Source organism: Myodes glareolus, chromosome 4 (assembly GCF_982192425.1).
Source record: "Myodes glareolus chromosome 4, mMyoGla1.1, whole genome shotgun sequence".
NCBI classification, from domain to species: Eukaryota; Metazoa; Chordata; class Mammalia; order Rodentia; family Cricetidae; genus Myodes; species Myodes glareolus.
In genome coordinates this window covers 75,622,175-75,646,853 of record NC_142029.1, presented here as the reverse complement: position 1 = coordinate 75,646,853, position 24,679 = coordinate 75,622,175, and the positions used below count along the sequence as shown (strand labels likewise).

The window sequence follows — 24,679 nt, the reverse complement described above, 5'->3', positions numbered from 1 at the left end:
TTGGATTTAGGGTCACCTAGGATGGAGAAGCACCTTCAGGAGGATTAGCTGAGAGGAAGGACTCCTCCTGAGTGTTTATGGCACCATCATATGGGGATCTGGATAAAGTAAGAAGGGCTAGGGACAGATCTAGCTAAGCAACAGTCTCTGTTCTCACCCCTTCTCTTTCTCTTCCCTCCATTGCCATGTGAGCCACTCTGCTCTGTCACACCCTCAGCCATAATGGACGGATATCTCTGATACATCTCACACCAAGAACCATATTCTTCCTCATTCAAATAATTCTTTAAGGTGTATTATGAAAGTAACTAACACAGCCGTGAATTCCGAGGGTGACCATTTATTTGTGGCTAACTTGCTCCCTGGACTCTGAAATTACCGAGATCAGAAACCAACATATTCATCTTTGTTACTGTGACATGGCAAGACGGTGCAGAGTTTCCTCCATCTTCATTCTTGCTGAGCCCAGGTCAGAAATAGCTAGAATTTGATCTCTCTGATGGAGAATCCATGGGAAATTGTCCAATTCTATGCTCGGAAGCTGAGGTCAAGATGCCCTAGCTAACTTACCTTTGCTGCTATCAAGCTGCCTGTTGGGCAGAACTCCCTCCAGCTAACAGCTTATCGCAGCTTCTGCTAAGCTGCTTGCTCCTACAAAGCACTCCTTGAAGTTACTGAACAAGGTACCAGGACATGGCTTTTGCCTTCAAAACCCCCATGTGCTAGACACTCAGGGCTACACTGGAGTCTCGGAATACCTGAGAGTCGTCCCAGCAGCTAGAATAAAGACTTTCAATAGACTCTACCTGTGTCTGAGCAGTCATCTCTGGGAGACTCCCCATAACAATACTAACAGCTTGGTGATGACAGAGCTAGTCAGTTTCCAGTTCCAGTTTATTGAATTAATCACTAAGTAGAAAGAAGGGGGAGCAACATAGTGACATTGTGTGCACACATTCTGCACCAGATAAAAGTCGGCTTTTATTACTCAATCCGTAACGATACTTCATATGAAATGGCTGTCCTCTTTGTGAAATTAAGCTCCAAGAAGTTTAAGATGTTAGTATGCATACAGGTGTTTGAACTGGTATCTGTTTGGTTCTAAAGTTCATATTTTAGTTATCTATCTAGACAGAAACTATAACGTAAGCTTTTATGGCTCCTTTTTTTTCATACTTATGTAACAATTACTGTTTATGATTCATACCTCCTAACCCTCAGTCCACGTGTTGCCCAACTCTGGTATTTCAGGGTGCCTTGTGATGCCCCCTCTCAAAAGTATGTCAAACCCCAATCCAGGATTTTGTCCAGATAGAGTCATTCAATCCAGAGTCAACAGAAGCAACTCTGGAGAAAGAACCAAAGAGAGAGAGCTTTGTTGGTCTGTGGCATTGTTCCATCCTTCTCGGCCATTGCCTGACACACAGGGCACAAAGCCAGGAAGCTGCCTTCCTCAGACTCTGGTCTAGCCTGTGCTTGTGAAAGAGTCTACCAATGAGAGGTTGCAGACTCAGAGTCCAAAGGTAGGAACAACAAAAACTCGGGGTTTTCCAGACACATGCAGCTTTGCATGCATCTGGTTTCCTCTAAATCTGTACACCTGGGTGCTCCAGGTACCTGAGACCATGAGTGACAGACCTCCAAGATTCCCTGAAGGTCAGCCTCTGCCTTCTGGAATTTGCTCCCTCAGCTTTTTTTGGGGGGGGGGGGGAGGGTGGGGACTGTGTAGGTTAACTCTGTGTCTTGAATTAATTTCTTCCTCTATTTTCCAAAACTAGCTTCTGGCCTCCTGATCCAGCACTGATGTGTCTGGGATACTCATCAGGACTAACAGTGCTATGGTAGCATTGGAGGCCCACTATTGGAAAGCTATTTCCTTCTGGTCAAGAGAATGGTATCTACCTCTGGCCTGGATGGACACCTAACGTGCCAAGCTACAGAAAATGTAAGAGTGAATCTAGCTGGACCTGTCAATCATCTGGCCTCTCCTCAGAATCACCTGACCACTCCTCAGAAAAGAATCACTCCTCAATCACCTGACCACTCCTCAGAAAAGTGTGTTCACCTAACACTGTGCTAAAGAGATGGGAGGGATAATTATTCCCCTAATAAGATGATGCGCTTTTCCTCCTCAAGTTCCTGCTCTTTCTGCAGTTGCTATGGAGCTGCCATGAGGCTCTGTTAAGTACTACCTGTCTTTCTGATTCCTTGCTCAAAAAAGGTGTAACTTTCCCCTTCCCCCTTTTCTTCTTTCCTGTCTCTTTTCGGTGACCTCTGGAATCTAAGTATATTTTCCTTGGTACTTTGGACTTTTGCTCTTTCTCTAAAGCTACCTCCTTTCTACCCTGTGGCTGCTTGCCTAACCTCCAGGCCTAACCCAAAAGGCATGGCTTTCTCTTTTTCTTTTCATCTTCCTCTTCCAGGAAGTTGCTGAGGCTATGGATTTCCGCCTATACTTGAGCTTTCTTCTGAGTCCATTACTCAGATAGGAGATTCAAATTTCCCCAATGGGGGGTTGGCGGCTTCCCAAAGTTTCCAATACCCTTGGTTATAAGGAGGGTATATTCTGGCTCTGCTAGATGTATTCCAAGTAACCTCAAGACGAAGCCTTAAGAGAACCAGATGGAGATAAAGTGGGACTTGGTGGCATCATCTGAACGTAAAATCTTGCTCACCTAAGGCCAGTGCTAGCCCAGGCAGGATTCTGGATGGGAGAGTTGATTAAGTTCTCCTTTGTAATTGCACCCATTCCTTGCATTTGATTAGAGGTAGCAGCAACATCTTTGTCCTTCAAGAGTCTCCTCAGTTCCAGCTGAGAATTGTTGTCAGAGCCTCTCCTGGGACCTCAGCCATCCAAATCCTTTCCAAATCCCAAAGACCCGGTAATAATGGTTCTTTACCTAAAAGTCGGCAGCCTTTTTAGCCCCACTTTGCCTGCCTCTCCTTTTTCTGGGTGAGATTCTTCTTTCCAAATCAGGCTAGAAGAAAGACCTTTTGCTTGTATAACATGATTCCAAATGCAGTACATTTTTTTTCTTTCCTTGCTATTGAAAAAAAAAAAACAAAAAAAAAAACCTTTCCCTACTCAATACCTGACCCTGCCCACTTACCCCCACCCCCTAGGTGGTATTTTAAGATTCTACAATTAGATATTCATAGTTTTGTGCATTAACATAGAACCTCTGGCCACCATTAAAATGCAAATCCCTTGGGAGAGGGAACACAATCAGGCTTAGCAGTCAGCACAGCTAATGGAAAGGACAGGGTTGCCAGACGCAGATAATGGAAGTGAGACTCCCATCTCTGCTGGTGACCTCGAGCTAATTTCTCTTTGCCTCAGTTTCTTTGCTGGCGAAACAGAGACTGTAGGCCTCTCTTTCCTCATAGAACTTTCGTGAGCCTTGGTAAAGGAGCATATTTGCCCACCGTGAGTTCCTACTTTATCTTAGAAAGTCATAGGTATTGATTAAAAGCTTATCGGAGTTTGGATACAATTATTGGAGTTTACATACATTGTACATTTTCGGCTTCCCAGATCCCTATCCAAACAGTGCTATGATTGTCTATGAAGGTTCAGGACATGCTCCCCTAGACACCTATGTAAACAACAGCCAGAATTTCCCCCTGACTTTCCACCCACCCCTGTCTTTCTCTGCTGATGGAAGGATAAAACCTAGAAAGTTATCTGGCCTCAAAGTAGGTCATAAACTGTCATGTCCACCAAATATTACAAGGAAGAGTCTTCATCTGTAAGACAGAGAGATGCAGAAAGACTCTGGGCAGGGCTTATTGAGTTTAATACCACTAGATCCAGGCTTTTCACTACTCAAAGGCCAGTCAGGACTCCTGAGATGAGACCTCTTGGAAAGGAATCGGGCTCATTCAAGGTTCAGCAATCATGAGACAACAGAGGGACTCTCTTCTCACAGGTCCACCTAAAGAGCTTCTGCCAAGTAGGAAAGGGAAACCAGGGCAGGAAGGCCCTATGATGTGGGGCTGTCTTTATTATTAGGGCATAAACCTCTTTTTACTGTTCTCTTGTTATTCTGCTTGACTATTACAATGGGCTGTAACTGCTGAAGGGGAAGAGTTCCTTTGGTGCCTCTTCAACTTCTAGGTAAGTTAAGCCTCATGTTAACACACCTACTTTTTTTTAAGTTGAAGGAACTGAAAGGTTAGGAGAGTTTTATAAGGGCCATCCAATTTATAGAAACCTAAGAGGAGTTATTCAGTAGCATCTTAGGGGGCGGAGGCTCTCTTTAAAATGTGTACTCCTCTGTCAAGGAACTGGGGAAGGATAAACACCTCCCCCAAGATGCATCCTTAGAACACTCCCTCTGCCCAATCATACTTCTGCACTTCCCCACCAAACAGCATACACATAAGTTTCTTTATATCTTCGAGTCTTCATTTCTTGAAGGTTCCATGTAGATGATGCATCTATTAATAAAACAAATTTGTAGGTTTTTCTCTTGTTAATCTGTCTTAATTTCAGGATCCTCTGCCTTGATCCTGGAAGTCATTTCCTGTCCTCACCTTCTGTCTGTGCAAGTGAAGACACTGTAACACAGCAAGGTTATTGCTGTACCAAAAAGGAGAGACAGTGTTGGCCTCCAAGTGGCCTGATATACAAACCAGTACTCCTAAAGGTATCTTGGCCAAATATTTCATAGAAACATTTTTGTGTACTTTAGAATGAAAAAAAGCGGGGGGGGGGGGGGTCCCTACGAACTAAAAAGGTGGGACTTTGCTAATGAGATTAGGTGATGCAAGGTTGGTCAGGAAGATAAACTGCCCCAGGGCAGCCTCCTGCCTCCTATCCCTGCTTGACTCAACCCAATGGTTTCCACTTCTCTTCTCTTCCTCCTCATCATGCTCTTCTTTCTTTTTAGTTAAACTAACTAGTAGTTTAATGAGTAATTTTTGCCATAGATTTCTGGGGCGACATATACATAGCCAAATAAAAGTTAACAAGAAGAATTTTCTAGAAGAACATATACCATACATGTTCAGTAGTTGCGACCGACTGTATGCTATGTCTGAAATCGCTCAGACATTTCATAAAGTTACATATTAAATGCATGGACACTCTTCTGCCCTTTTACCTGATATGAGTGTCTTAGTTAACATTCTGCCGCTCTGACAAAACACCATGAACAAAAAGCAAGTTGGCGAGGAAAGGGGTTTATTCAGCTTCTACTTCCTTATCACTCAAATGAAACCAGGACAGGAACTCAAACAGGGCAGGAACTTGGAAGTCGGAACTGATGCAGAGACCATGGAGGGGTGCAGCTTACTGGCTTGCTCCTCTTGGCTTGTTCAACCTCCTCTTATAGAACCCAGGATCACCAGCCCAGGGGTGGCCCCACTGACAGTGGGCTAAACCTGCCCCCATCAATCACCAACTAAGAAAATGCCTTACAGGTTTGTCTACAACAGCGAGGCTTTTTCTCAGATGACATTCCCTTTCCTCAGATGACACCAGCCTGAGTCAAGTTGACACAAAACTGCTCAGCACAGTGAGGGACAAACTTCAGAGCAGACAGAGCCGGGTGAGAGGAAGGAAGGAAGCATGGGCTGCTGGCGGTGCTTGATTTCGGCCCTACTCCGACCAGCTTTCCCAGGAGCGGCAAGGCAAACCCGGCGGCCAGAGAGGAGGCTGCTCCCTTCAGCTCATTTCTGGACCCATAATGGTTTCCAGCTTCTTCATTTATATGCGTAATTGGCAGTTCCTTAACAGCTCATTAGGAAAGTAGAGCTTTTTGTGACCAAGAAAAGGGGAACAAATCCCTGGGGGTGGAGACGTCCTTGAGGACCTGCTTTAAGGTCTTGCAAAGATAGGACTAAGTCTCGGGACTGAGAGCTCCGAGAAACTCAGTAATAATCGCTGGCCCTGCATCACGGGGTCACAATTCCCATTAAGGTCAGAGTGTGCACCTGTCATGGGTCAGGGCAAACAGGCACAGGGCACTGGCTAGTGCAGGGCCACACAGACCTGGACACTCAGAGAGGTCAGCCTGAGTCCCCTGGGCATCCCAAGATGGTAGTTGGCCCTTCATGGTGTCGAGAATCTCATGCCGAAGAGACGTTTGTGGAAACTGCATGCGCTCCATGAGCATCTAATAAGCTCTATTTATTAACCCTGTTTCACATACCAGGTTGTTCTAATCCTCACAGCAGAATTCAACTACATTAACCCTCTGCATTGCTTTCATAAGAACAAAGATTATAGCACAAAAAGATCAACTAACATGTTGAAAGACCAACAGGCCTTGGAGCCAGATCTCCGTAGTTCAGAAAGCTCCTTTCCCTACCTGCACAGCTGTACAATGAAAACCCAAGAGCCATGTGTTAAGTGCAAGAAGATTCGTGGACTGCAAATGCCACAGGAACAAAGGGGAGGTAGAGACTGCTTCATACTGGGGAAGCCAGGGCAGGCTTCCTGCAAGAAGCAGTCATTTGAACCAGGTTCAAATGAAGGAGTAGAATTATTCAGAAAGACAAACAAAGGAAACAGGGACAGGCTGGGGTCAGAGTGCAGAGCAAGGAACAGTGGATCTCTAATGGGAAGTCCATCTTCTGGAGGGCAGGTATAGAGCCACACACGAGAGCAGTGGAGTGTAGGTAGATAAGAGAGAAGAAGGCAGGGTAAAGGACAGAGGGCCCCAGCCTCTAAGAAATGGAAGCTACAAAGATGGTCAAGGTAAAAATGTGTTTCAGGAGGATGGTGCCTAGCCAGGAGAGGTATAGTTGTACTTGAGACCTGAGTAGTGTGATCAGGCCAAGGGCTGGGCCTGGGATTTCTCTGGGTTTCAGTGATGCTGGTCTATTTTCTGGGTTATATGTTTGTGACTTACACCTTCAGTTATATTTCTTTCTGAAACTGTAACACACGTCAGAAAAAGGTTATAAAGATTAAAAGATTAATTTGAGCTTCCGTGATTGATTGGACCCATTGCTTTGGGCTGAAGACCAGGAAACATAAGACAGTGTGAGCAGGAGGTGAAGAAAAGCCATGCACTTCACCGTCAGGGAGCCAAAGACAGGGAGGGACAGGTCCCATCAACCCCTTCAAGGGTACTCTAAATCACCTCAAAAACACCTTCTATAGAACCCACCTCTTAAAGAATCTGACACTACCCACTGTGGCTGAGACCCAAAGAGTTAATAAACAGGCTTTTAGAGAATGTTTCCGATGCAAACATTTCCTCTCGCCCCTTTGTTCTATAAGACCCTTCCTCCTGCAGCCCCTTCCTTTCTCCCACAGTAGCCAGACAAGACAAGCAAACATCTCCACCTCCTGCCATGAACTGCTTGCACATTCCTTCCAGAACGAGCCTCACAGTCACCCCTCAGTGAAGCCTGTCAGATTCCTTTGTTAAGGAGTTAAGGAGGAGCTCACTGCGGGCCTCGCTGGTACCTCCAGCCTCCTATACCAGATCTTTCTCTACTTCCCATGAAAATCTCTGAGTGGCTCCATTCATATTTCCTGACAGGTCTACTGGTTACAGTTATTCCGTCATTTTTCACGTATGCATTATCTCACCATGGAGGTCATCAAGCCTGGCTTATCTGTGTTTCCTTGGGGTCCCTCCCCCTTGGTCTTTCAGTCTCTGTGCTCGCTTGTACGGATGTGAGTTCCCTACCCCTTGCTCCACTCACTGACTGCTTTATTCTATGAGAACAGCAATGGTTACAGCGGGCCTGGGTCCATAGCTTGCTAAGTCACCAGGTAGTTCCCTGTGCTGTTGCCTCTTGTGTAGCCAATTTATAGACAGCAAGAAGGTATCTGCATGTGTCTGATACATGCTGGGTACCAAAGCCAGTGGGTGAAGTCATGAATTCACCCATAGCACACGCAGCTCCTGTGGTCCAAAGGGCAGTAGAGAGATTCATTACTCTCTTTGCTTACCACCCTATGCCCTTTCCAATCCACTGGGCCCCATGTGTCTATGGACAGAGATGCTTCTTTCATACAAGCAACACTGCATTCTCTGGATAGCTCCTAGGACACTGGGTCCAAGTGGGCAGAAGCAAACGCCCCGGAAACTGTGAAGCTCTGAGTCAGCTCTTACCTCAATGGTCCACTCCCTAGCTGGCCTGAAGTCACAGGACAGGATGTCTATAGCCACGCTCTTCCATGGTGCGGTGATGTCAGTGGCTAGTTTCCCTTCCAATACCACATGTGGGGGATGGCCCCACAGTAAGTATTACAGCTGGGATGGAAAAGCATCCTGGCAGTCAGGAGCCAAGGATACCACAAAGTCACTGTAAGCCTAGCAGCTCACAGCCCTGCTCCAGAGAAAGGTTCTCCCATTGTCACAGCTCTGCCCAGGCAGGGGAGGGGTTCCTTTACAGTTCTGCTCAGGTTTCTAACAACTCTGCTCTGCTAGCAAGGTTTCTCCAGCGAAACCGGTACAGCCCTGCTCTTCTCTGCTCTAGCTCCAGCGAAAGTTGTTAATGTCTCTCCTCCACTCAAAACTGATTCAAGAGATTTATTGGGAGGACGGATTCAGGAGGCAGGCTACTTCTGCCGAGGTGGAAAAACACAGCTCCCAACTGAACTACAAGCCTCATATAGGGCTTCTTAGGGATGGAGTTTTTCCAGAGTGAAGATTTTCAGGGTGGGAATTGGTTGACTTTCAATCCCTGAGTTTGGACAAGCTTAGAGATTGGCTGGATTTCGTGTTCAGGGATTGGTTGGTTTTGTGTTCAGGGAATGGCTAGTTTTCCTGTTCGGGAATTGGTTGGTTTTTGTGCTGAGTTAGTCAGGGGCAAGAGTGTGTTTCTTTGGCTCTGGTTTCAAAGTCAAAGAGTGTTTCTTTCGTTGGCCCTTTTCCTTTGCACCCACTACAGTCCCACATTCTTTATTCTAGGTTCAAAGAAGTCCAGCTGAGTTTAGCTCTGCTTCCAAAACTAGTTGCACTCAAGGACATTTATGACATTGACAAGGCAGTTGGATCCATAACCCAACTCAACAATCTGAACTTAATCTTAGTTACCAAAGACCGTGCCAAGCTGAGATCACAACCCCAAGGTTGTGGTGGTACAAATGTCTCTGAACGGCTAGTGACCCAGCCTCACTCCTCCATGCCAAGCCATAGGATGGCACTAACAGTCCCCTGAGCTACCTACCTTCCATGCACCAGAGTGGCAGCTGCTGATGTGCGGACTCACAAGGTATTTTTCCCACCCAGCTCCCAGCCAGAAAATCCTTCCCTGACGCTGACCTGCACAGATCCTCTTGCAGAGCAAATTCCCTCTTTCACTGTTAGCCTCCGGTATCCTGTCTTTCTCATCCCACTGTTTTGGATAAGAGTTGGGGTTTGGAGCTTGGGCCTGACCAGAAAGAGAAGGAAGCTTACTACAACTGACTCCATTCAGCCTTCAGGATTCAGGTTAAATACCATCTTTCCAGAAAAAAACTTTCTCAACCACACAATTTAAACCAGGCCCATACACATCATCTAAGGTACCTAGTTCTCTCAGTCAGCACATAAGGGGAATGTTGATCCCTTATAGAACTATGCACTGTGATTTGTTATTTGTTGATGAAATAATATGGAATTCATTAAACAATGTGAGACACTCAATAAGAAAACTCACATTTTTAGCACCCATTTAAAAAGTACTAAACATTCAAAGTAATATATATAGATAGATAGATATATAGATAGATGAAGTTTATCAATTGAAAAAATTCAGAACTGACATAAGTATCAGAATTCACACATGATACCAAATCCATTTGTTGTAACTGGATTTTATGTAATGAGAAACAAGCCAAGATGTAGAGGAGACAAAAGAGGAATAATTTAAAGTTCTAGAGATGAAAATTACATTATGTGAAATGACAACTGTACAAGGTAGGACTAATGGCAGATTAGACATGGCAAAAGGAAAGACCAGTGACTCTGAAAACAGCAATAAAAAAAGAAAGAAAGTAAAATGAATCAGAGAAAATAGAATCTTTAAAGTGAACACATTCTAAGTGAGGTGTAGGATGCCCTCAAACACTCTAATATACAGGCAATTACAGTCTGCAAGAGAGGAGGGGTAGAAAATGTATTTGAATAATAATCAAAACATATCTATTTGATACAAACTATAAGTTAACACACACACACACGCACACACACACACACACACACACACACACACACACACACACACATGCTCTGTGAACCCCAAGAGTAAGAATCATTACATGAATCATAAGGCATACCAACATTAAACTACTCAAGAAATGAAACTAAAAAGATAAAGAGAAAAATCTTAATACTACCTCAGAAAGATAGATAATATACAAAGGAACAAAGATAAGGTTGGCAGAAAACATCTCCTTAGAACAAAGATGTAATGGTTACCCTTGATGGTTGCTTGACAGGATCTAGAATCACCAAGGAGACAAGCATTTGAGAATCCTGTGGGATTATCTAGATTGGGGTATAAGGACCACTCTTACCGTGGGTGGCACTATTCCCTAGACTGGTGTCCTCACTGCACAGAAAGGAAGACGTGAACTGTGCAGCACTCATCTTTCTGTCTTGTGATTGGAGGCAACGTGACCTGCTGCTACCATGACTTTTCCACTGGGAAGGACTGGGTCCCTGAACTGTGAACCAAAATAAACCCTCTGTCCTTAAATTGCTTTCATTGGGGTATTTTATCCCAGCAAGAAAATACACAAGGCAAAGGAGAAGACCACAGAGCAGTATCATAAAGTAAAATACTTAAAATAAAAAAGAGTCAAGAAGAATTTTGTGTCCAGTAAAACTGACTTAAGAACAAAGATGATGTCAAAAGTGTTCAGACATTTTAAAAGCTGAGATGAAAGTCTACACTCATAAAACTACTGAAGGACTTCTACCAGCTTGGGGGATGGTGGTATCTTCCAGACATCAGAGGGAAGATGAGCCTGAACAAAGAAATGAAGGAAACCTGAAAATGGTAACTGTGTAAATAACCATGTATGCTCTTTCCTTAAACATTTAACTATCTTCATTTAATAAATGACTAAACACAAATAACAATGCAGTACAGGGTTGACAGAAGAGGGAACATGTAAAATTAATAGCACTGAAAGCACAAGGAGAGGCTGGGATGTGGCTCCGCTGGGGGAGGGCTTGCCTAGTATGTACACAGTCCTGAGTTTAGTTCTCAGCACCACATAAACACAGTGTGCTATCACTTGCCTGGGATCCCAGCACTTGAGAGGCAGAAACAGAGGAATTAGAAGTTCAAGATTATGTTCAGCTGTATAATAAATTCGAGGTCATCCTGGACTACCTGACTCCCTGTTTTCTAAAATAAAAATATGAGAGAGAAATGAAAATTTTCTGTTGTTAGCATTATTGCTATAACATTTCTTTAAAGTAATCTATGATAAGTAAAGGTGTTACAAGATGTTAACACAGGAGCTGGAGAGATGGCAGAGCAGTAAAGAGCTCTTCCAGAGGACCAGGGTTCAATTCCACCAACAGTTCCAGGGTATATGACGCCCTCTCTGGCCTCTGCAGACACCTGGCATACACACGTTGTGCAGACATAAATATAAGCAAAGTATCCATGCACATAACATAAAATAGTTTATTAAAAATCTTAACATAATCAGTAACAAAGTTTCGGCTCATGAGGTAGGAAAAATTTGAATAATCAAGAAAAATCAAGACTATAGACTATAGAAAAGGAACATAACCACAAAAACCTGAGAAATTATAACAAAATATCTTATTTTCATATTACTAGATTTCAAGAAATAGTGAAGGAAAGCAAGAATAAACACTCCATGGAATAATGACTGAAAACTTTCTGTGCTTGCCCAGAGACATAAACCTACACACTGGAACTGCTACAAAATCCCAAACAAGATAAAACTTAATAACACCTTCACCACCACATGTAGTGACTAAACTGAAGGCTACAGACATAAAAGAACAATGGCTCACTTGCTGTGCAATAATCCTTATACACTGTAAAAATTTATCACTCAAGTTGGTTTGATATAATGGTGATTGGCCAGTAGCCAGGCAGGAAGTATAGGTGGGGCAACTGAACTAAGAATAATAGGAAGGGAAAGGATAGAGTCAGGATTTGCCAGCAGTCACAGAGGGAGTAGAAGATGAATGTATCATGCTAATAGAGATACCACCACATGGCAGAGCATAAATAAGGAATATGGGTTAGCTTAAAATGTTAAGAGCTAGTTAGTAATAAGCCTGAGCTATTAGCCAAGCATTTACAATTAATATAAAACTCAGAGTGGTTATCTGAGAACAAGTGGTTGAGACGAGAAACTTCCTTTTACATATGACACTCCAATATGTGGCCAAAAATTCCACATAAAACCTGACAAAGCTTAAAAAGGGATCCCAGACACACAAGAACAGAGTTAAGCATGGTTTCTTGGAAGCCACATATTCTCCTGTGAGTTCTGTTTGCTAGCAGTGAGCAGAGGTGTAGCACCACTAAGAGACTGTTTTCTGGTTTGCTGCTAGTGGCAAAAATGGGCAACTCTTTTAAGAGGCTCTACTGTCAAACACTTACATGAAGTTTATGAGCAGCTGGTGCTATGCTATACAGTGATGGCATGGACCTAGAAACATCCTAGAGTGGAACAGTAAACATGACTTTGAGAGCTGGCAGTAAACATACCTCCACCATGAGATTAGACTCTCAGGGAGCTGAGGGAAAGGAGCCAACACCAGCACACCATGATGTAAGTTACGCAGCAATTTTTTGTTTGCTTGTTTGTCTGTTTTTGTTCATTTTTTTTCTCACACAGATAAAGTTGCAGGGATGCAATAAGGACAGATTCAGACAAAGAAAACCTCTACGTAGTCTTGGGGGAGAAAAAAGTAGAGGAAGTCTTTTAAAAAGGAATAGAGGAATAAAAATATAATAGTCACATAAAGCTGGGAAACACAGCGAATCTGGATTGTGTATATTATTGCTGTCTTTAAAACTTTTTGCTACTAAAAGACCTTGGATTATGAAAACTGTTATATTAAAGCAAGCTATATACTTTAAAATTATACTGACTTTAAAATTTAAGTCAAAATATAAATTACTTTGGGGGAGAGGTTATGCTTTTGTTTCCACAGGAAATGAGAGGCTATGGATTCATTCTGGAATAAGAAAAATCAGGTTTGATTGAAGAAAATCACCTGAAAAAATATGGCTACAAACATAAAGTAATAAACTTAAAAGAACTACAAGACACATGTTGTATAGTTCACCTTCTCTAACATAAAACAAAAAATTATTTTTGTATGACTTGTATACAATGTACAATCTATACTTGTACTAATATAGATAGATATATAATACCTTTAAAAGTTTATGTGTTTTCAGAGCAAGGGGACCAGACACCAAGGAAAACAATGGCCCAGGTGATCCAATATCCAGAACTGCTTCTAAACTACTGACTGAGATGATCTTGTCTCACAGAATACTACAGCCAAGACTTAGCAATTATCTTAATTTTCTCAAGGTACAAGGATTACCAGTGCTCCCAAACAACAAGAAGTAGTCTAGAGAACTATGCCCACATTTCCAAAGGAGGGGTTGGGGATATTTATTATCCTTTAAGGAGGATTGATTACAAATTGTTAGTGGTCATAGTAAAGAAGAAGGCTAAACAAAAGAGTTAAATGTAAAGATCTCTTTCTAAAAGAAGAAAGGGAGATATGATATATAAGTGATAGAATAAAAGGGTAGATTATTGAATCTACTTTTAGCCAAAAAAAAAAAAAACCCAACTATTTTGTTTTGATTTGGTTTGATTTGGTTTTTCAAGACAGGGTTTCTCTGCAGCTTTGGAGCCTGTCCTGGAACTAGTTCTTGTAGACCAGGCTGGCTTCAAACTCACAGAGATCTGCCTGCCTCTGCCTCACAAGTGCTGGAATTAAAGGCATGTGCCACCACTGCCCAGTCAAAGAACAACTATTAATCTTATATATTTTGCATTACTATGGATTTTGGTTTATTGATATAAATTTAAAGTTAATTTTGTCTTACTGTTTATATATTTCTACTCTAGTTTAGGGTATTATGTTCATGTAGTTCATTTAAAATGTAATATATAATTAAGAAATACATATTTATAGTCATCTATAATAGCAAACTTATGGTCATGTTAGGTTTTCAAGGTCATACAGAGATATATTTCAGATAGATAGGCAATCATCAAACATTTCAAAGACCTGAAGAACATGGCATTTAAAATGTTTTAAGAACTTAGACTTTTCTTAACAGTGAGACATCTGTTCGGGGAAGTACAAATTACTTCAAAAAAACTCCATATGGAGTTTGTTTTTTTGTTTTGGCAAAAACTAGCTATGTGGACAAAGAATTGCTGAAAGCTACTGTCCAGTCTGGATCAGTAGGGTGCAAGAAAGGCCACTGCCTAACTTTGCCAAGACAAGGTAGGACAATTCTTCAAAATTCTCTTTTTCACAGATAAGTCTATCAGATATGCTAGGCCTGTGGCCAGAGTTGGAGGCCCCAGCATTACAGAGCAATTTTGGGTACCTGTCCAGGCAGTATGATGTCCCTGTCATTAGGTAACATTTCACCCTTCTGGTGTCTTTGATGTAGTTGAAGACTAGATAGTTACAGTTTTCTTTAGTTATGATAAAAATAAATTAGGTACAAAGCTTTGAACTCACAAAGATAAAATAGATAATAAAGTATTTTCTCTAATTTTGCCAAATACAAATAGACTAAATATTGTAATTATCATTCTTACTTGATAACTGTTTTGTTGTATATAATCTTACTATGTTAAAGCTAAAACTTTTATTTTAACTAGACAAAAAGGGATAAATCCTGTGGAATAAACCTCTTGTACAGTGTAAAGATTTCTCACTCAAATTGGTTTAATAAAAGGCTGATTGACCAGTAGCCAGACAGGAAGTATAGGTGGGGCAACCAAACTAAAGATGATAGGAAAGAAAAGGGTGGAGTCAGGAGTGGGCAGCAGATGAAAAGAGAGCAGGAGATGAAAGTGTCATGTTAATAAAAGTACTGCCACATGTCAGAGTGTAAATAAGAATTTACTTTAAATTTAAGAGCCAGGTAATAATAAACCTGAGCTATTAACTGAGCATTTATAATTAATATAAGACTCAGAGTAGTTAAGAGTGGTTATATGAGAACAAGTGGTAAGTAAAAGAAACTTCCTTTTATACTCACTTGCGATGGAGAAATAGCTCAAATTATAGTAAAATTCTCAGTGAACACCCTGGAGATCCATAGGAAGTTACACAGTATTTTCCAGGTGCTGATCCCCAAAAATCTGTTGCCTGAGATTCCATATCTGACAAAACTGTCTATCGTGGATAAGAAGGAAATAAATGTTCTCTGAACAAAAATATGTCACCAGATATCTAACCTAAAAGAGTGGCTAAAGGAGTCTCAAACTAGAAGGGAAGTGATAGAAAGAAGATAATTTGGAACTCCAGGAAGAACTCCGGAAGTAGGTTACAGGCAAATGCAGATGGTGTCCTTTCTGTTGAGTGCTCTGGGCTCTATGTAACTGTTGAAGCAGCAGTGGTAAAACTGACTGCTGTTTTTCTAAGAGCATGTGGAAGATGTCTTTAAGAAACATACTTTACAAACCAAAGAAGGTAAAGAAATGCAGAAGAAGCTAACTTCTCTACGTTGAGGGAGTTTAAAGGATGTGGTCATAGTGGAATGTGACATGCTGTATACACAAAGTATGATATGTAGAAAATTAGCTAGAAAAGCTAAACAAAAAATATACCCACAACATTAATAAATTAGGAAAATAAACACAGTAGAAAAAAAAGAAGATTGGGGTTGGTGAGATGGCTCATGAGTAAAGACACTTGGCACTTACCTCATAAGCCCGACAACCTGAGTTCAATCCACATAAAAATTGAAGGAGAGAATAGACTCCACAAAGCTGTCTTTGGACCTCCACATGTGTGTCATGGCACATACACATATCATAGACAAACATCTACAAAATAAGATTAGACAGAGCATAAATCAAACAACAGATGAATCCTTGATATAGCAATAATCACATTAACTATAAATGATACAAAATTACAAATTAAAAAGAGGATTTAAACACATGACTTAACTACATGATGCCTTCAAGCTACTAACTTTAATAATATAAAGAATCTAAAAGCAAGAGGATTAAAATTACATATGAGCAAAATTATACCATAAATGTTACACTTCAGAACAAAAAAATATTGCTGAAGAAAGAAAAATGTATTATGTAGTAATATTAATACATTTAGATTATATTAATAATCTAATATATTAATCCTATTACTATTAGGATTAATCTACTAAGAAGACTCTTAACAATGCTAAGAAAATGACCCAAACAATGGAATTAATGATTTTGTATGATATATATATCATACATACATACATATACACACATATATATAATATGAAACTTGCTATACGTATAAACATTTATATAGCAAATTTCAGGCCAACCAGGTTTACATAGCAATATTCTCTTTCAAAATAGAACAAAACAACATAATCCAACAGCACTGTATTGTGTTATAAATTTTTATTTCCTTTAATTCATTGCTATCATATGCAAATATCATTGATCCGTGTATATTTATCACATACTCTATAATCTTACTAACTATAATTATTGGTTCCGGAAGTCTCTGACAGGGGCTTGGGATTTTTGTATAGATAGTCATTTTGTGAACAAACAGGGATGATTTTATTTCTTGCTTTCCAAGTTACACATGTTTAATTCCTTGTCTTATCTTATTACAATGGCTAGAATTTAAGCACTGTTTTGAGTGAACATGTTGAACAAGCAATTGCTTTCACTCTAGCATAATGATGTGGTTAGCTGTAGATCATTAGTTCTTTATGGAATTAGGAAAGTTTCCTACAAAGAATTCACTAAGTTTTCTTTTTGTGGTTTCTGCTGTGAATTGGCATTGAGCTTTGCACTGATAACTGTATGAATTTTCTTCCTGAAATTGATAATATGGTAAATTAATTACATTGATTAATTTCTGAACAAATATAAGATCCTTGATATAGATCTCACTTGGTCATAAGTTCATAATAATTTTCATATATTGAAAAATTTACTAGATAATGTATATTTTAAAATTTGTGTGTTTATACCCTTATATAATATTAGTTTGTAACTTTGCTTTGTTCTGTCTTTTTCTGGTACAGTATCAGAGCCATTTCAAAAATTAATATAAGAGATTCCCTCCTCTTCTGTTTTCTAGACAGGAGTACATAGAACTGATACTAATTTTCCATGTGTTTGGTAGACTTCTCTAATTTGAAAGGTTTTTATTGCAAATTTGATTTTCTTAGTTAGACAGCTGTGGTCTTTTTTTTTTATACTGACTGTTCTGTACTAGTCAGTTTCCGTAGGAATTCATTAAATCAAAGTTTTAATTTATGGATGTAAATTTATGGAGCTGTTATAATATCTCCTATACTTTTAAATACATACAGGAGCTATAATAATTTTCTTTATTTTAGTATTTTATTAGCAATATATTACATCAATTTCTGTGAGTGGAATGTTGAAATTCTCAGCTATTATTATGCTGTTGGCAAATCTCCTCTCATCATTACCAGTTTGGGATACCTATGTGTGTGTGATAAGGTAAGAAAAGGAGTTAACCATGTGTGATTCAGAAAGCAAGAAAGAAAACCATCCATATTTGTACACAAAATGACTGTCTATGAAGAAACCCAAGTTCCTACCAGAGACTTCTGGAACCAATATGCTGTGGAATAATCCTTCTGTACACTGTGAATACATATTACTCTCATTGGATAACAAAGAAGCTGTTTGACTTATAGCAAGGCAGGATAAAGTTAGGTGGTACATTTAAACTGAGGATACTGTGATGAAGAAGGGTGGAGTCGGAGGGGATGCCAGCCAGCTGCCAAGGGAGCAGGACATGTAGAAAGTGAGGTGACAAATCATGAACCACATTGCACAGGGTAAGTTAGAAATTTGGGTTAATTTAATTGTAAGAGTTAGCTAGTAACAAGCCTGAGCTATCGGCTGAGCATTTATAAGTAATATTAAGCCTCTGTATGGTGATTTGGGAGCAGGCAGTTGGGACAGGAAGTCTCTGCTTACACCAGTAAGTGCAGTTAGTAAGAGCATGTGTAAACATATACAAGTAAATGATATTGGCATATACTAGCAATGAATTCAAGGAAATAAAAATTTATATTACAATACCATGTTGTTGGGTTATGCTATTTTGTTTTGTTTTGTTTTGAAAGAGGATCTTGTTGTGTAACCCTGGATGGCCTGGAATTTGCTACACAAGCCTGTCTGTCCTCAAATGTTCAGCACTCCTCTTGTCTCTGCCTCCTGGGGTTGCAGGTATGTACCACCATGTTAAAACAATAACACTAATTAAACTCTATCAAAAAAAGAAATATTTAGCTTTTAAGCATAAAAGACAACTTGTATGGTACTTCTAGGCTAAAGACTACTCAATGTTGATAAATTGGTGAGATATAAATAGTTATATACCAGTGTTAGTGGGTTAGAAAATTCAGCAGAACTAAGCAAATGATGTTAATCACCCCCAAATTAATAGGGAAAATTAGCAGTGGTACTATCAAACTCCCAAACATATGTTTTATAGATATATAAGTCCTAAACTTTATGTGAAAAGATACAGGAATGGAAATAGTTAAAAGAATTTTGAAAAATAGCAGAGGTGAAGGAACTGCTTGTTTGATTTCTAGACTAATATAGTTACAATAATTGAGACCGTGTGGTATTGGCAGATAGACAGATAAATAGGATAGAGTAGAGAAACTAGAAACAAAGCCACACAAATATGCTGAATTGACTTATGACAAAGGTGCAAAAGCAATTCACTGGAGGAAAAATCGCCTCTTCAACAAATGGTGTTGAAGCGATTGGACATCTTTAGGGAAACAAAAAGAACTAAGCCCAAATCTCACACGTTGAGCAGAAAGTAATTGAAATAGATTATAGCCTTAAATGTCAAATTTAAAACTGTATCTATATTAAATAACATTCTAAGCCAGGTGTGGCTTAGAATTCCAACCCTTGGGAGACTGAGACAGAATTAATGCAAGGCAAAGGCCAGCCTGGACTATATAGTGAGTTCCAGACTAGCCACAAAGGATAAAACCCTGTCTCAAAAAAAAAATTAGAAAATCTAGGGTTAGCCATTGGATTCTTAGACTTGAAATCAAAGTCACATTTAAAGGAGGAAATGATAAATTAGATTCTGTTAAGATAAAGATTTCTGCTTCTGTCAAAGACCTTGTGAGAGTGTTAAGACGGGAAGCTGTAGAGCGAGAAACCATGTTTTCAAACTGTGCGTGCAGCAAAGGTTCCCATCCAGAGTATGGAAAGACGCCTCAAAATTTAGTTAAGAAATCCAATTAGAAAATGGACAGACATGAAGAGGCATTTCACCAACGAGGATAGACAGATGGTTAAAGTAAGAACATGAGAAAAAGTCCATCATCATTACCCTTTAGGAAAATGCAAATTAAATCACAGTGAAATATCATGGCATGCCCATCAGAGAAGCTAAAATTAAAAGAATAGTGACAACGTAAACACAACTGAAGGTTTATAGAAACTGGACCGTGTTCACATTACTGCTACACGTGTCACAGTATACAGACACTCTGGAAAACTGCTCAGCGGTTTTGTGAAAAACGGGCCTGTCATTACCATACAACAGTGCTATTGGATTATTAAGGATATATCTAACAAGAATGAGGACTTACATGCACACAAAGGCTGGCTCGTGAATGTTTACGGAACCCATACTCATAACAACTGAAAGGGTTAACTGACTGAGATGTGTGCAGCGTGTGAAAGTTGAGGCCACCACGGCACATCCACACTGTGGAATACTACTTAGTAACGAAAGGTACCAAACTATTGCCATGTGCAGCAGCCTCGTTTGTTCCCAAACAATTGTGTTAGATCAAAAAAAGCCAATCTCAACCACACATGTATTTTTAAAAGAATACACTTTTAGAAAAGCAGGCTAGATTTTTTTGTTGCTGTCTCAGTTAGGGTTTTATTGCTGTGAAGAGACATCATGACCACGGCAACTCTTATAAAGGAAAATATTTAATTGGGGCTGACTTACAGTTCAGAGGTTTAGTCCATTATCGTCATGGTGGGAAACATGATGGCATGCAGGCAGACATAGTGCTAGAGAGATAGCTGAGAGTTTCACATCTTCATCCCCAGACACCAAAGGAGACTGTGTTCCATACTGGGCATAGCTTGAGCGTAGATAAGACCTCAAAGTCCAACCACTCAGTGCTCAGTGACACACTTCCTCCAACAAGGACACACCTACTCCAACAAGGTCACACCTTCTAACAGTGCTCCTCCTGAGAGGCCAAGCATTCAAACACATGAGTCTCTGGGGGCCATTCCTATCCAAGCCACCGCAGTTGCCAAAGGTTGAAAAGGTAGAGAATAGGAGGAATATGTATAAAGCCACCATGCGGCATCCCAATGGTGCTGTGCATGTTCTGTGACTTTAACATGTCTGAGTCGGAATCATTGCTGTAACAGCAAACTCAAAATTTGCAAGATAGGGGATAAAGCTGGTCAAGGAAGATGTGGGATCTCTCTGTTAAAGCAGTGAAAATATCTATGAATTTGTAGATAATTGTAGTTACGTTCAAATAGAAGGTGTAATTGAAATAGTTTCAAGGCCCCCAAACAAAAAGAGCACATAAAATATGACTTCACTTCTAGGAAATTTCTAGAATAAACATAACTGTAAAATCAGTAAGAAGTGAAAATAGTAAACTTCTGAACAAAGGTGGAGAGAAGGGACTAGGGTGGCTGCTGGCAAGCATGGGTTTCCTCTGGAGGTGACAAAGTGTTCTAGTATTAAATTACAGCGATGGCTTTTCAACTCTGAAACTACAGCCCATTGAATTTACATGTGAAGTTGGGTCAATTTCTACTGTGCAATCTTTCTCTGTGAAGCTATGAGAAAGAAAGAGAGAAAGAGAGAGAAAGCTGGAGTGGTTATTATATCAAATAAAGTAGCTTTCAGAACAAAAATATCACCGTTTTAAAAAAAACTTGCTTTATAATGAAAAGAGAGTTGATTATCTAAAAGGACATATAATCTTTAGTGTTTATACCACTAATAACAAAGTTTTAAATGATTTAAAGCAAAACAACTGTCAGGAGTGAAGGACAAACCAAGAACAAGGCACACTTGTGAGATTCTTTGGGATGTGTGGACATTAGAGAAATAATAGGTACCTCTGTTCAAACATGGAGTCTACTTATGAAACCTAGAGTGTATATGCCAATCACTCCTTGTGGTTACTTGGTACAATCAAGAGGTGCTGGGAAGGTGAGCTTATGAGACTGCTACCCATGTGGCAACATGTTATTTCCAGCAAATATTTCTATAAATGGAAAGCATACACTCTAAAATAGTGATAAAAGGTATAATAGAGTAAACATACAAGCCAGCAGTATATCATTTATTCTCATAACTAGAATATACTCTAAATCACTGTATTTGCTGGACTTGTATGTGCTTGTCAGCACAGTAGGTTTGCTGTTTCCAGCATCACCACCAGGGTGTGAATAACAACTTACACTATGATGGCCACATGATTCTCAGCTCCATTATATTTTTGTGGGACTCGGGTCATCTATATGACCTGCTCCTGGCTGGAATGATGCTAGCTCGTGACTGGTTATACTTCTTTATCCGCAGGTAGGAAACATGAGGAATATCTGAACTGCACCATCAAACAAATCAGCCCAGTGAACACCACTGATCACTCTGCCCAGCAATTTTTTGCGTAGCATAGAGAAACTTGCTTCAAAGGTAGAAAGACTACTTCATAATATGGCGCATATTTGGTGCCACAAAGAGCTCAGTTCATATAAAAGAGTTCAAGTCATCAAAATGTTCTAATTAACTAAGTTAAATCAGGAATTAATAACGGTATTTCTGAAAAATATCCAAACACTCACTACACAAATAACCTAGGGATCCTGGGGGACTCAAAATGGAAATTATAAAGTACTCTTAGGTAGACAGACACATGGCGTGACTTAATTAAAATTGTAGGAAGCCACAAATGCAGCACCTGGTAGAGAAGGTATTTTGCACTAAAAGCCACCACTAGAAAAAACAAGGAAAGGGGAAATTATTAAATCAAAGAACTCAACTCCTACCTTAAGAGAGTTAAAACGTAAATGAAACCCAAGGCAATGAGAAGAAAAGTTCATCATAAATACCAGAACGGAAATCAATAGCAGGAAAACAATAAAGAAAACTCGATAAAACTGAAATGTGATTCTTTGAGATTATCAATAAAATTGATAAGTTAAATCTTTAACCAAGCTGATCAGAAGTAGAAAGAAGATAACAACCACACGGATAAATGATGAGAAACATCACAACTCAATGGACCCTGCATCAAAGTGCAAAGGCTCGTCGTAAATAACTATGCCAATAATACAACAACCTAGAAAATGATAAATAGGAGGATTAAAATAATCAATTCTCAATGAAAAATAAAGAATATAGACATCACTCTCTTAAGAAAATGGCAGTTAAAGTGAAAAATCTTCTGACAAAAAACTTTGAGCTCAGTATGGTGTCACGGGTTTATAATCCAAGACTTAGGGGGATAATACAGGAGGATCATGATCTCGTGGCTAGCCTGGGCTATACAAGGAGTTCAAGGATAGCCGGGGCTACGTACTTAGATCTTGTTGCAATAACCAAACAAGACAAAACCTTCAAGATCAAAGGGGGTCATTCATAATTTTATGAAAACAGTATCAATTTTTACATTCTCTTCTGAAAAACTGAAAACAAGGAAATAGTCACAACTCATTATATAGGAACATTGTTATTCACAGCTTCAAAAAAGGTTGTTACCAGGAAATTTCAGGCCCGTATTATTGCTGAAAAAAAATCTACACAAGATTAGCACAAGTTGAAATTTCTATTTTAAAAAAAAGGTAATTATTATGAGTAAGAGAGATTTAGTTTGGGAATGCAAGGTTGGCTTAATATTTAGATATACCGATGTAATTTAGTGTATGAATAAAATTTTAAAAGAAAGTACACAGATTCTCAATAAATGCTGATAAAGAATTTGACAAAAGACAGCATCCATTTGAAACAAAACTTCACCCCAAAGTGTACATAAAAGAAAATTTTCCTTGGCCCAACAAAGGGTATTTATGTATATAAAAAACCATGATTTGCCCTCACATGCACCATAAAACAGCACAGGACATCGTCTTCTGTTTGACACTGTACTGTGAGTCCGAGCAGTAAGAAACATTAGAAAAGGAATTGGAATTGGAAAAGATCAAAAGCAATTATCTTTATTCAAAGACACCATGATTATTCATGGACTAAAAGTGCAATAGAATCTCTAAAAAGCTGTCAGAACTAACAAATAAGTTGACCAAAGTTGAAAGATATATGGTGAATGTGCTAATTTCAATATTTTAAAATACCAAAATATGTACTCAAAAGTGGAAATTATAAAAATGATCTTTTATGATGTTATCAATAGTATGAAATACTTGAAAGACATGAAAATCAAAGAGCCTGAATTATTTGGGGGAGAAGGATTTAAACACCTTAATAAATAGTAATACGCATTCTGTTCATGATTTGGAACATTCTATGTCTTAAGAATGTCAATTTTAGATCTGAGATATTATCAATCATTATTCCAGATTTAGGTTTTTGACCCTGTGTGACCCAGCTACCCTCAAACTTCCTTCTTTTACCTTCTAGTTTTAGGATTAAAGGCATGCACCACCACATACGGCTGCACCATGCTACTTAGTAGAAATTGAAAACTTTTTAAAATTTGGTGAAAATACAAATAAACACACAAACTCTGAAGCAGAAAACAGAACTTCAGAGAGGGCAAAGCTAGAAAGCCAGCACTACCTTCATCTTAGAGCTACAGAGTTACAGCGATGAAAGTCAGGTCTGGGTATAAATGCTAAATAAACAGATCAATAAAAGACAGAGTGCAGAAATAGAGCCATTTTGACAACTCTGTAGAGGCTATGCAGTAGAGACAGGTTAGTCATTTCAAGTAAAAGTCTCAACACTGGACGGCCGTGTGTAAAAGCCCAAATTTTCAGTGATTCTGTGCATCATATTTAAAAAATCAAAAAGAGCACACAGAACTCTGCAGGTCAGACCTTTCATTTCTGTGGGAAATGTCTGGCAGAAGTAGCAGAGAGGAGGAAAGATTGATTTGGCTCACTATTTCAGAATTATCAGTTCTTCATTGTCGGAAGGAATGCTGGAGTGGAGCTACCTACCTGATGGTGGCCAGGGAGCAGAGAGATAGACCAACAGGAAGGGGCATGGGGCAAGACACATCCTTCACAGGCAGACCCAAAGAGACCTACATGTCCCCCCTCCTAATGTTCTCGTAACTTCCCAATAATGTTCCCAGATTGTGAACTCATGAATGGATTCCGCCTGATGAAGGCAAGGCTTCTATGATCCAACCACGTCTGTAGAATGCTGCTCTGAACACCACTTGCATCAGGGAATACACCTTCAATACAAGAGCCTTTCATGGAAGCACTAAATATACAAACCATCGCAACACTTACAGATAAAAATTTCAACTT

General features: G+C 39.7%; 1 long non-coding RNA gene across 1 annotated transcript in view; it reads right to left on the bottom strand.

The window, feature by feature from the left end:
* Positions 1-24,479, bottom strand: part of LOC146894477 (uncharacterized) — a 56,786-nt gene extending 32,307 nt beyond the window's left edge. Inside the window, exons 1-2 of the long non-coding RNA XR_015001625.2 lie at positions 24,362-24,479; positions 15,863-15,985 (exon numbers count right to left, since the gene is read on the bottom strand). This is a non-coding gene — a long non-coding RNA (uncharacterized LOC146894477). The remainder of the gene's footprint in view (positions 1-15,862; positions 15,986-24,361) is intronic.
* Between the last annotated feature and the right edge of the window lie 200 nt (positions 24,480-24,679).